Here is a 9305-nt window from a genome sequence, read left to right as displayed (position 1 = left end):
TATAAGCTGCTAAAATAAACAAAAAGCCAGGTTTTCACATGCATACAAAAACCAAAAGCAGAAGGAGAGAAGCCAGATTGCAGTGCACACAATTGATAGGACACTTCCATGGACTATGAGAGCCTTCCATCACTCAAACCCTCAACTTTCTTTGTCTTTGCTTCTGTTTTCTTACTCGGTCTTTTTTGCTATTCTATCCAAAATGCCTCTCTCTATGTTAGTGCGCAAACTCTAGGACACCTAGACCGGCAGTTTCAGTGTTAATAACTGGACCCTATGGTTCTTGCATTGTCACCTCAAATACACCCACTAGTCAATACCCCAAAATCATAGATCTAAAAGAACATTACAAACCAGTTCAAATTGAAACCAAAATTAAGAATAGAATTCAACATCTTATTCTTATCGTTGAAAAGGAAATCCTCAATGATAACTTTTTTGCTTCACAAGTATGATACATAATGAAAATGAAAGTACCTAGTAGAATTTAATGCTAGCTATCAATTCCAAGGGACAACAAAAAAATACATTGTAAAGAGACAGAAGCAAAAGACTGACAGAAAATTTTGTAATTGATAATGAAACAGTGCTGTAACATTGAATGCTCTGCAGATTAATGGACCCCAAAAAATTAAAAGCTTTACTCAGTACTCACCAACTCCTAAACAGAGTTGTCTGCCCCATATTTACTGCATAAAATCTATCATCTGCTGCTTTTTCTTTCTTTGCTTTATGAAGGAATATTGGGGTTTTCTTCAAGAAGCAGTAAGGCACAAATGCAAAACCAAAGGGGCAAGTTAGTGTCATTAGAAAGAACATTTGCATAAACTTTCAATATGGACAACATCATGATAAAAAGAAAAAGAAATAAAAATTATATCATAAAATTAAGAGATTGAGCCGTCCCGCCAATATCACCACCACCAACACCATCATCAAAAGGCAAAGCAGAAGAGAAAGAGCAGAGCGAGTTGCAAAGATTGGACTTTGAAAATGGGGTTTATTCCATAATCAGCCCAACCTTCACATAAGCCAAAGAAACCCATTTGCTTCACAAGCATTCTCCAAGTTGTGACAACCACAGCCTTCTCCATTCTTCACAGCTCCAGTTGCCACTGATCTTCACCACAAAGCCTAGCGATACAAATGCACACACACATACAAAATGAGATAAATAAAAAAGTTTGGTTTTTTTTTTCAAAATCTTTCAAAAGAAGCTTGAAATAGAACATTGTGAGTGAGAGTAGCCACATATTTTGGTCAAAAAACTCAAAATGAACATGAATTGTAAAGCGTAAAGGACTAGTGAAACATGGGATATAAGATATTGGTGGGAATAGAGTTGTACGTTTTTTTCTTCTGGTTTCTGCTTTCCTTTGTGAAACAGACCACCCCCCCCCCCCCCCCCTTTGAGTGATGGGTTCTATTGTCCTATCATAAGAAAGCAAAATTTGTAGAAGAAATAGTTGTGTGTTGTAAGAAGCTGAGGCCATGAAGGATTGCCTTGTGGGAGTGTCTTCTGACCCACGCTGGGACTGTCTGTCTAAACATAATGAGGCCAAGTAAATGTGTATGTACGGTTTGGAAATGGCTTTGCTTGGTTTCACTTAACCCCTCATATCTCGAACCCACTTTCACTTTGCTTGACCAAGAAGCCCAGATTAGCTTTAGCTAGATTTGCGCAAGCAATCACTGTCCAATTCTTGTTTCCTTGCCTACCCTTTATCAATTTTTTAAATTCCCACTTACACCCTCTCTCTCCAATTTGGGGTCCTACTAGTGTGATACTGTGACTGTGACAAACTTTTTCTATGTTCAAAATTTTCAAATTCTTTACTTTAAAAATGAAAAAAAAAAAAACCTAGTATTTTATATAAAAAACAAAAAAAAGTCATTATTTTAATAGCAGTTTAAAATACTGAGGCCTGACTCTACCTGACCAAACAGGCACAGTAGCCGAGGTTAAATTCATCGAGACCGCCACCAAACCCTACATTAACAATGGTTCTTGGCCTAACATTCGTTTGTGGATTCTAGGGGGGGGGGTGGTGAGGACCAAGCAAAGCAGTATAAATATTAAAACCATACAAAAATTAAAATTAAAAAAAAAAAAAAAGCCCCTTTGTTCAAGAAATGTGTTCGACACTATAGTCAAATATAATAACTAGCAAGCACTATAATATTGTGGGTCCCATACAAGGACTTTGGAAACAAATGGGGGTATTTAGGTCATTTGGTAATCAATGGTAAAAGTACCCCGGATTTCACGTATCCAATTTAACAGAAAAGTGGCTTCAGCCTAGAACAAGTGACGTGAATTTCCCTTTATGGGTCTCTTCATTTTCACTTGCATGGATGAACAAGTGTGCCTCGTCCAAGAGAAGTTAAAAAAAAAAAAAGTTGCCAACAAAAGTGAGTCGGTAAAGTTTTTAAAAAGGTCCCAGGCACAATCCTTGGCCGCAATAAAAAATAATTGTTGTTTTGATTTGATGGCAAAGAATAATTGAATCCAACTTTAAAAATTTGAAATATTGTTGTATTTATATAAAAAAAAAACGTGAAGCTAACAAATAATAAATAATAAAAGAAAGTTGACAACAATGTACTTTAAAGAATAATTGAGTTGGTAAAGTTTTTAAAAAGATTTTCAATACAATTCCGCAATAAAAAAATAATTGTTGTTTTGATTTGATGAAAAAGAATAATTGAATCCAACCAAAACGATTTGAAATATTGTTGTATTTATAAAAAAGAAAACGTGAAGCTAACGAATAATAAATAATAAAAGAAAGTTCACAACAATGTCCTTTAAAGATGTTATGCTGATTGAATATAAGGGAGGGGCATTGTGGTCAATCTAATAAGTGATGTGCAAACTTGCACAATGACACTGCACATGATTGCTATACTTTCCTTAAAAAGATTGTGTATCTCACTCTAAACATATAAAGGTATAATAATTTGATTAAAAAACTAATATATATATATATATATATATATATATAAAGGTCTAAAGGAAAATCCTCTCAAAAAAAAAAGGTCTAAAGGAAAATGGTGGACTCCACAAGTGCGGAACTCATCTTACACGTGTGATTACAGATGCCAGCTACACCGCACCATATAACTAATCAAGATTGTTTGCCACGTGTACGGCTGAGGGAGTAAGGTGAATATTATATGCTATGTAACATGATTTTTTGAGCTCAAAATACAGGCTATAGAGACTAAACACAACAGAGAATGATTTTATCATAGAAAAAAAAAAAAAAACCAACAGAAAACAGAATGTCGGATGAAAAGTCAAAGAAAGAGCAATGAATTTTTACAGTAAAAAGAAAAAGAAAAAAAAAGGAGTAAAGTTTGAGAACCTGAAGAGAAAGTTGGGCAGCTCACCCAAGACAAAGATCGAATCAAGCCAAGGGTCCTGATTAAAGCTCTTTTTTTCTGTAAAATAAAACACACACCAAAAGAATTTTACTACCATATCACAAACTTAAGAAGAAGAGAGAGAGAGAGAGAGAGAGAGAGAATAATAAAGAATGTAAAGGGATGTGAAAGTCCGAGATATCTCACGCAAGAATGATGGGTGTCATGGTGTCTCTAGCAAAGGAGCTTTTGTTGTGTTCCAAATTTAAACAAAAAGAAGCACTGGAGAGGGAAAGGCTAAGAAGACGAATTTAGAAATGTCTCAGTTTATAGAGAAGAAAAAAGGGTGCAAAGATATCAAATCGTTTTCGACCCAGATCTTCAGAATATGAAAGTTCTGCTTTTGTTGGTGTGACTGAAACATTGGCAGTTTTCGAAGATAAATGTGTACAATACTCATCTACAAGATAGTACTGTGTATGAACAAACTCGTGCTCTTGTTAGAGGAAGAGAGAGATACTTTTTTTCTCTTATGCTGAGCGCAGAGAGAGAGAGAGAGAGAGTACTAAGTTAGCTACTTAATCAACCCGTAACTTACTGTTGTGTTACCTAGCTAGATGAAAACTGAAGCTTGTGCATTAAGCTTTGCAGATTGATGTTTAGAAGTTTCATTGGTGACTAACTGAGCATGAAGTGCTAGCTAGCGAGAGAGAGAGTCTTATAACTAAAACAAATCCATGCCTTAAATTGTTAGTTAAAATGTCATATTTAATATTTTCACATGAAAAATCAAATTTCACTCTTTTTTTTTTGGGTGGAGGGTTGTGTTAATTAAAGAATTTCTCCTAAAGAAAATCACATCAAAAGCTTTTGAATATGATGGGAAGCATGATAATAGAATCACAAAGAAGGTGAGGTTTTCAATTCATAGCCTTTAGTGAGAAAAGCAGGTCAGGATTAGATTTGTCACTTTATCCACCCACATTTATGTATATCTCACTTTTCAAAAAAAAAAAAAAAAAATGTATATCTCAGAACATTGATTGAATAAAACATGAATTAACCCCCATATTTGCCAAAACTACAAGGAGTGCCACACACCATGCAGTGCTAGTGATACATTTGACAGTCCACCATAATATCAACAAGTGTCTCCAATAAACCTGTGCCCAGTTTCAACGGACGGGCCCAAAAGGCTTGGCTAGATTCAGTGTCTCAAACTCCATCTACGGCAAGGCTTGGCTGTGAATCAATGCGCTACAAAAGCTATACTATACGCAGGAACGCCCAACAAAATTATAACAAATTTTATTAAAAAAATCTTTCAAACCATGTAGAAATGAATGTGATTAATGACACTTCAAAGAAGATAATAAACAAACATTTGAATTAATGATGTTAGGAATATTATAAATTTTATAACATGAGGCTTATAAAGATGTATCACTAATCACAAAAAAATAATTCAAAAATGCATTTAATAGGTTATTGATGTCCACATATCATATTAATTATCACATTAATTTGTAAAGTTTTCAAGTAAAATTAATAATATTTCTAACATTTTTCTATTCGAATTATTTCTTATGATTAGTGAAACATATATTTGTAAGGGGAAAATGCTAGAGATACAAATTTATTTACAAAAACTTTTACAAACTGATGATGTGGTAAATGATTATAGATAAATAAAAAAGTGATGTTATCAGTGGGTCTAGAAGAGAATCAGTAAGAAGTTGGCTATTAACAACAATTTGTAAAAATGTTGTAAAATAATTTGTAACTGTAACATTACTTTATTTGTAAGACCCATGTATTTAAAATTGTATTATCTCTAACATTACTCAATGAGATTTCTTAAAAGTAGAGGAAAAATATAAAACTAATTTTTTTAAAAAAAATTTATAAATATATCAATTTTTCCCCTAAAATTTGGCCTTCCTCTAGTAGGGCCTAGGCGGTGGCCTAAGTGGCCTAGGGCTGGCCCTGACTATATGTTACGAACTTAGGATAAGGTTTGTGATGCTGAATGTTCATTACAAAAATGACCAAAATAAGAAACATGTACATTAGCTAGCTAGTAACCAAAATGGAGAAAGAACACTTTTAAAACTAGTGTGCCGACTGATAGTGGCACCAGACCCAGTCCAAAAATAGCCAAGTTGATGACAGCTCAAATGCATGTTATGTTATACTAGTGTGTCGCTTTTATATAGCCTGTTTTGGATTGCATAATTCTTTTGGTTTTAGGGTAAATTACTGTAAGGACAAAGGCTGTTGTGGAGATTTAGCTAATTAAATCAGAGTTGTGCAAGAGATTTGAAATTTAAATTTGAATCTCGCCTACACTAAAAATACAACAGTTTAAGAGAGGGAGACTTTTCCCAGTAAAATTGACGATTCCTTTTTTCAATCTAAATTGTCGCTAAGTATTACCTTTCATAAATGGTTTGATTATGTGTAACACTTAATTTTTGGCTAGTTGAAACTTGAAACTGGGTTTGGGTTTGGGTTTCACACAAATAATGCCTAGCCTATTTGGGCCCAATTAATAGATCAGCAAATAGAAGTTAGTTCACAAACCTCAGCCCACCCATATATCAATCAGAGCCATCATGCACAGAGTTCATCTGGACTGTTTGATCAACATTTTGCTACCATACGACGTGTGAGTATCATGATGGGCTATCTCATATTCTCGTTCATCCTAAAAATACTACAATCAAATTTCCTTCTTTGTTGCCAAAAAAAAAAAAATTATATATATATATATATATATATATATCTCTTATACCTATTAGGCAAGAAGGTGGGGCAAATAAAAGAATTGTTGTGCGAGGGGGACCAAAAGGCTATTATACCAATAACCAATGCCAACTACTACTTTTATCTTTTTGACCACCAACCTTCGTAGTAAAAATGTAAAATTTAATGTGTTTTTTCTGACTGATGGAAGGAAAAAAAGAAAAAAGAAAATAAAAGTTGAAGGAAAAAGATGATTAGTTAAAAAAGAAAAGAAAAGAATAAAGAGATGATTTTGTTATGATGGGACCACGTTGTATGGGAAAATCTTTTCCAATACTTTACTTTTAATACCATATTGTGTGTCACATGTACATTTGTCCACGTCCTTTTGCAGAAACCTAAACCTTAAGAGCCTATCCTACTTGTGAGTGATAGGCACATGAATAAATGGTTCTAATATTAACTTTTGAATAAGGCTCCACCTTTCTCGTGATCTCTTTTTTCATATCTTCTTTGGAAAGGAAGAAATAGTTTCTTCACATTCGGGTCGATGCCTTCACTTGTTATTTGAGGTTTATGCTATGTTTGGATGGAGTGATTTTTGGAATAAATTAATGTAAGTGAGAAATAAGAGGAAAATTTGATGGAACAGGGTGTTTAGTTGGAAGAGGGAGACAAAAGAAAATTAATAGGGCTTGACTGTTTTCTCTTTGAGCCTACCAAAACTTCATCTCTCCAAAATGTGGAGAAAATGAGAAGAGGAGCACAAGTTCTAGGCATTTTTGATAAAATTGCCCCTTTATTTTGAACAAATTTTTGTCCTTTCTTCTTTGCCATTCACCTAGCTATGTTTAAGAAGTTGCCCTCTTTTTTTAAAGAAAATAGTTTTGGTTCTTGAACTTCTTGTGTCTTTTTTTTAATGAAGTATTCATTCATTCACAAATTTTTAATAGAAATATAATATGTTACCTTTTGTTTGATCTAATAGGGACATAATAGTAAATTTCTACAAATTTTATTTTCTATAATTTTATTTTTCTTTTCAACTAAATAAAAGAGTTTTCAATCCCTACACTTTTCCATCCTCTCAACCAAACACAATTAAAGGAAATTTAAATATTTTATATCTTTCAATTTTTCCATCCCCTCTCCATTTTCTATCATTCCATTTTTTCATATCTCCAAGCAAACATATCCTTAAAGAATGCGTAATTACGATTGGAAAACCTCTACTTAATTGACCATTTGGATCAAGTGAACAATGAATAATTGACATCTCTTTGTTACCTGAAAATTGGTGAAGACTTTAATTCTAAAGAAAAATCATTCAAACGTCTATGCAATAAAAACAACTAAAAAAGAGAAGAGTACTTCAGATTTTTATTGATGAAAATAGTATATACAAGGGATATGATAAATTAGGTGAGAACTTGATGGGTTGATCAAACCAACTATGCTTTGACTTAGTGTCCGTTTGACATGATTAATTTTGCAAACTTATTTTACTATTTAAATTATTTTTGCTACTATTGATGACTTCTATTGCACTTTTCAGTTTCAGCAAAATAAGCGGATTCCAAACAAATCCTTACAGATAAAAACTATAAATAACAAAATAACCAATGATTTTAGCAACAAACAGATAAAACAAAACTGAGAGAGAAAAGGCAAGTACAGAGAAAATTTATATCAGTTTACGAAAATGGAGAAACGGCAACAATTGAAGCTATATAAACAGATGGAGATGGACCATCATCCTCCTTCGTAGCTCAAAAACATCATACAAAAAGTCTCTAACATAGTTACAGTGAATTATTTGAATAGAAACAACTTATCAGCAGTTCTAGGTTGTCTCTAACCCTAAGTATTATTTAATGCTAAAAGGTAGAATTGTTTTTGCAAATTCACCACATACCTTACTTAAATATTTAAAAATGTTACAAATGCGAAAAGTATTGTTTCAACATCTCCTTTTCTCTCGTGCTGTTCCAAGGAGAGTGACTGTAAAGTCTATATTATTCAGTATCTCACCTCCCTAGATGTCACTATTCCATGGACATGGAGATTGGCTAATTTAGTATTGGATATTAAATTTAAAGCAAGCTTAATCCTGATTTCATCCCTCATCTTCGCCTTCTATTCTGCTTGATGTAATTTTCGAAGAGACTCGTTGTATTGCCTAGGTTTTGTTGTTAAGTAAACATTTTTCTATTCAGAAAAAAAGGAAAAAAAATAAATAAAAAAGAAATAGCAGACCAAGAAATATCATATCAAGTGAAAGGGGGTGTGAAAACAATACTTTTTGTTGTTGAAATATCATCTGCTTAAATAAAAAGGTATAACACTACTAAATGCTGATTAAGGGGTGGATCCAACATCAACCGCGATAAAGTATTTGCTAGGTTGTAACCTTGCTTATGTAAGGAAACATTAAACAGTAGCGATGATTTGTGATCTTACTGAGGTATTCATATTCTGGATTTTACTACGAGTATTATGAATTGATTATTTGACATTAAAATTAATGTATAAAAGATAAGTTTATAGATTATATGGTAAGTAATATTCAATTGACATGAATATTAAGAATATATAGAACATATAATTCAACGGTGGGATTTTCAAAATATGAATTCTATTACAAGCTATTGTGTAATGTAATATTACTTAAAGTTATACCAGGTGTAATTTGAACCCTACCCTTATTATTATATATATTATTATGAGCAAGACTTAAGTACAGTACTTAGATGCTGTTCTTTAGGTTTGTCTCTTAAAATTCTGCCATGTAACTTTTTTCTCATAGATGGAAGTGTATTTTTTAAGTTAAGTAACCATTTGGCAAAATCTTAAGAGGTAAACTTAAGATAATTTTTGTCCAATTATTATTATACAATAGAATTTGAAGTTTGAACATACATTCCTTTGTTTGTTATTATTGTTCTTTATTGTCTAATCAAGATAATAATATATTTTTTTTAGTTTAGGGGAGACTGAATGATGTGTCCCTTATTTGACAAAAATACCCAATACTACCTGAACTCCCAAATGTATAGTTGGTAACCACGAAGGTGTGTAGCGCTATTAGCCAGCTCAGGTAGCCTTGACTCTTCTCAAAAAAAAAAAAAAAAAAAAAAAAAAAAAACGGCAGCCTTGGCCCTTGAGCCCCTGACTCATCCATTAGATGGAGTATA

At 32.8% G+C, this 9305-nt stretch overlaps 1 long non-coding RNA gene across 1 annotated transcript; it reads right to left on the bottom strand.

The window, feature by feature from the left end:
• Positions 1 to 402: 402 nt before the first annotated feature.
• On the bottom strand, positions 403 to 1708 carry LOC115977305. Its single transcript, XR_004088512.1, has 2 exons — positions 1349 to 1708; positions 403 to 1134 (listed from the first exon to the last, which is right to left on the bottom strand). It is a non-coding gene; the product is annotated as an uncharacterized LOC115977305 (long non-coding RNA).
• Positions 1709 to 9305: the final 7597 nt, after the last annotated feature.

The sequence above is a fragment of the Quercus lobata genome, chromosome 2 (assembly GCF_001633185.2).
Source record: "Quercus lobata isolate SW786 chromosome 2, ValleyOak3.0 Primary Assembly, whole genome shotgun sequence".
Classification (NCBI taxonomy): domain Eukaryota; kingdom Viridiplantae; phylum Streptophyta; class Magnoliopsida; order Fagales; family Fagaceae; genus Quercus; species Quercus lobata.
Note: the sequence above shows the minus strand (reverse complement) of the source record. Positions and strands in the feature narration are given on the sequence as shown.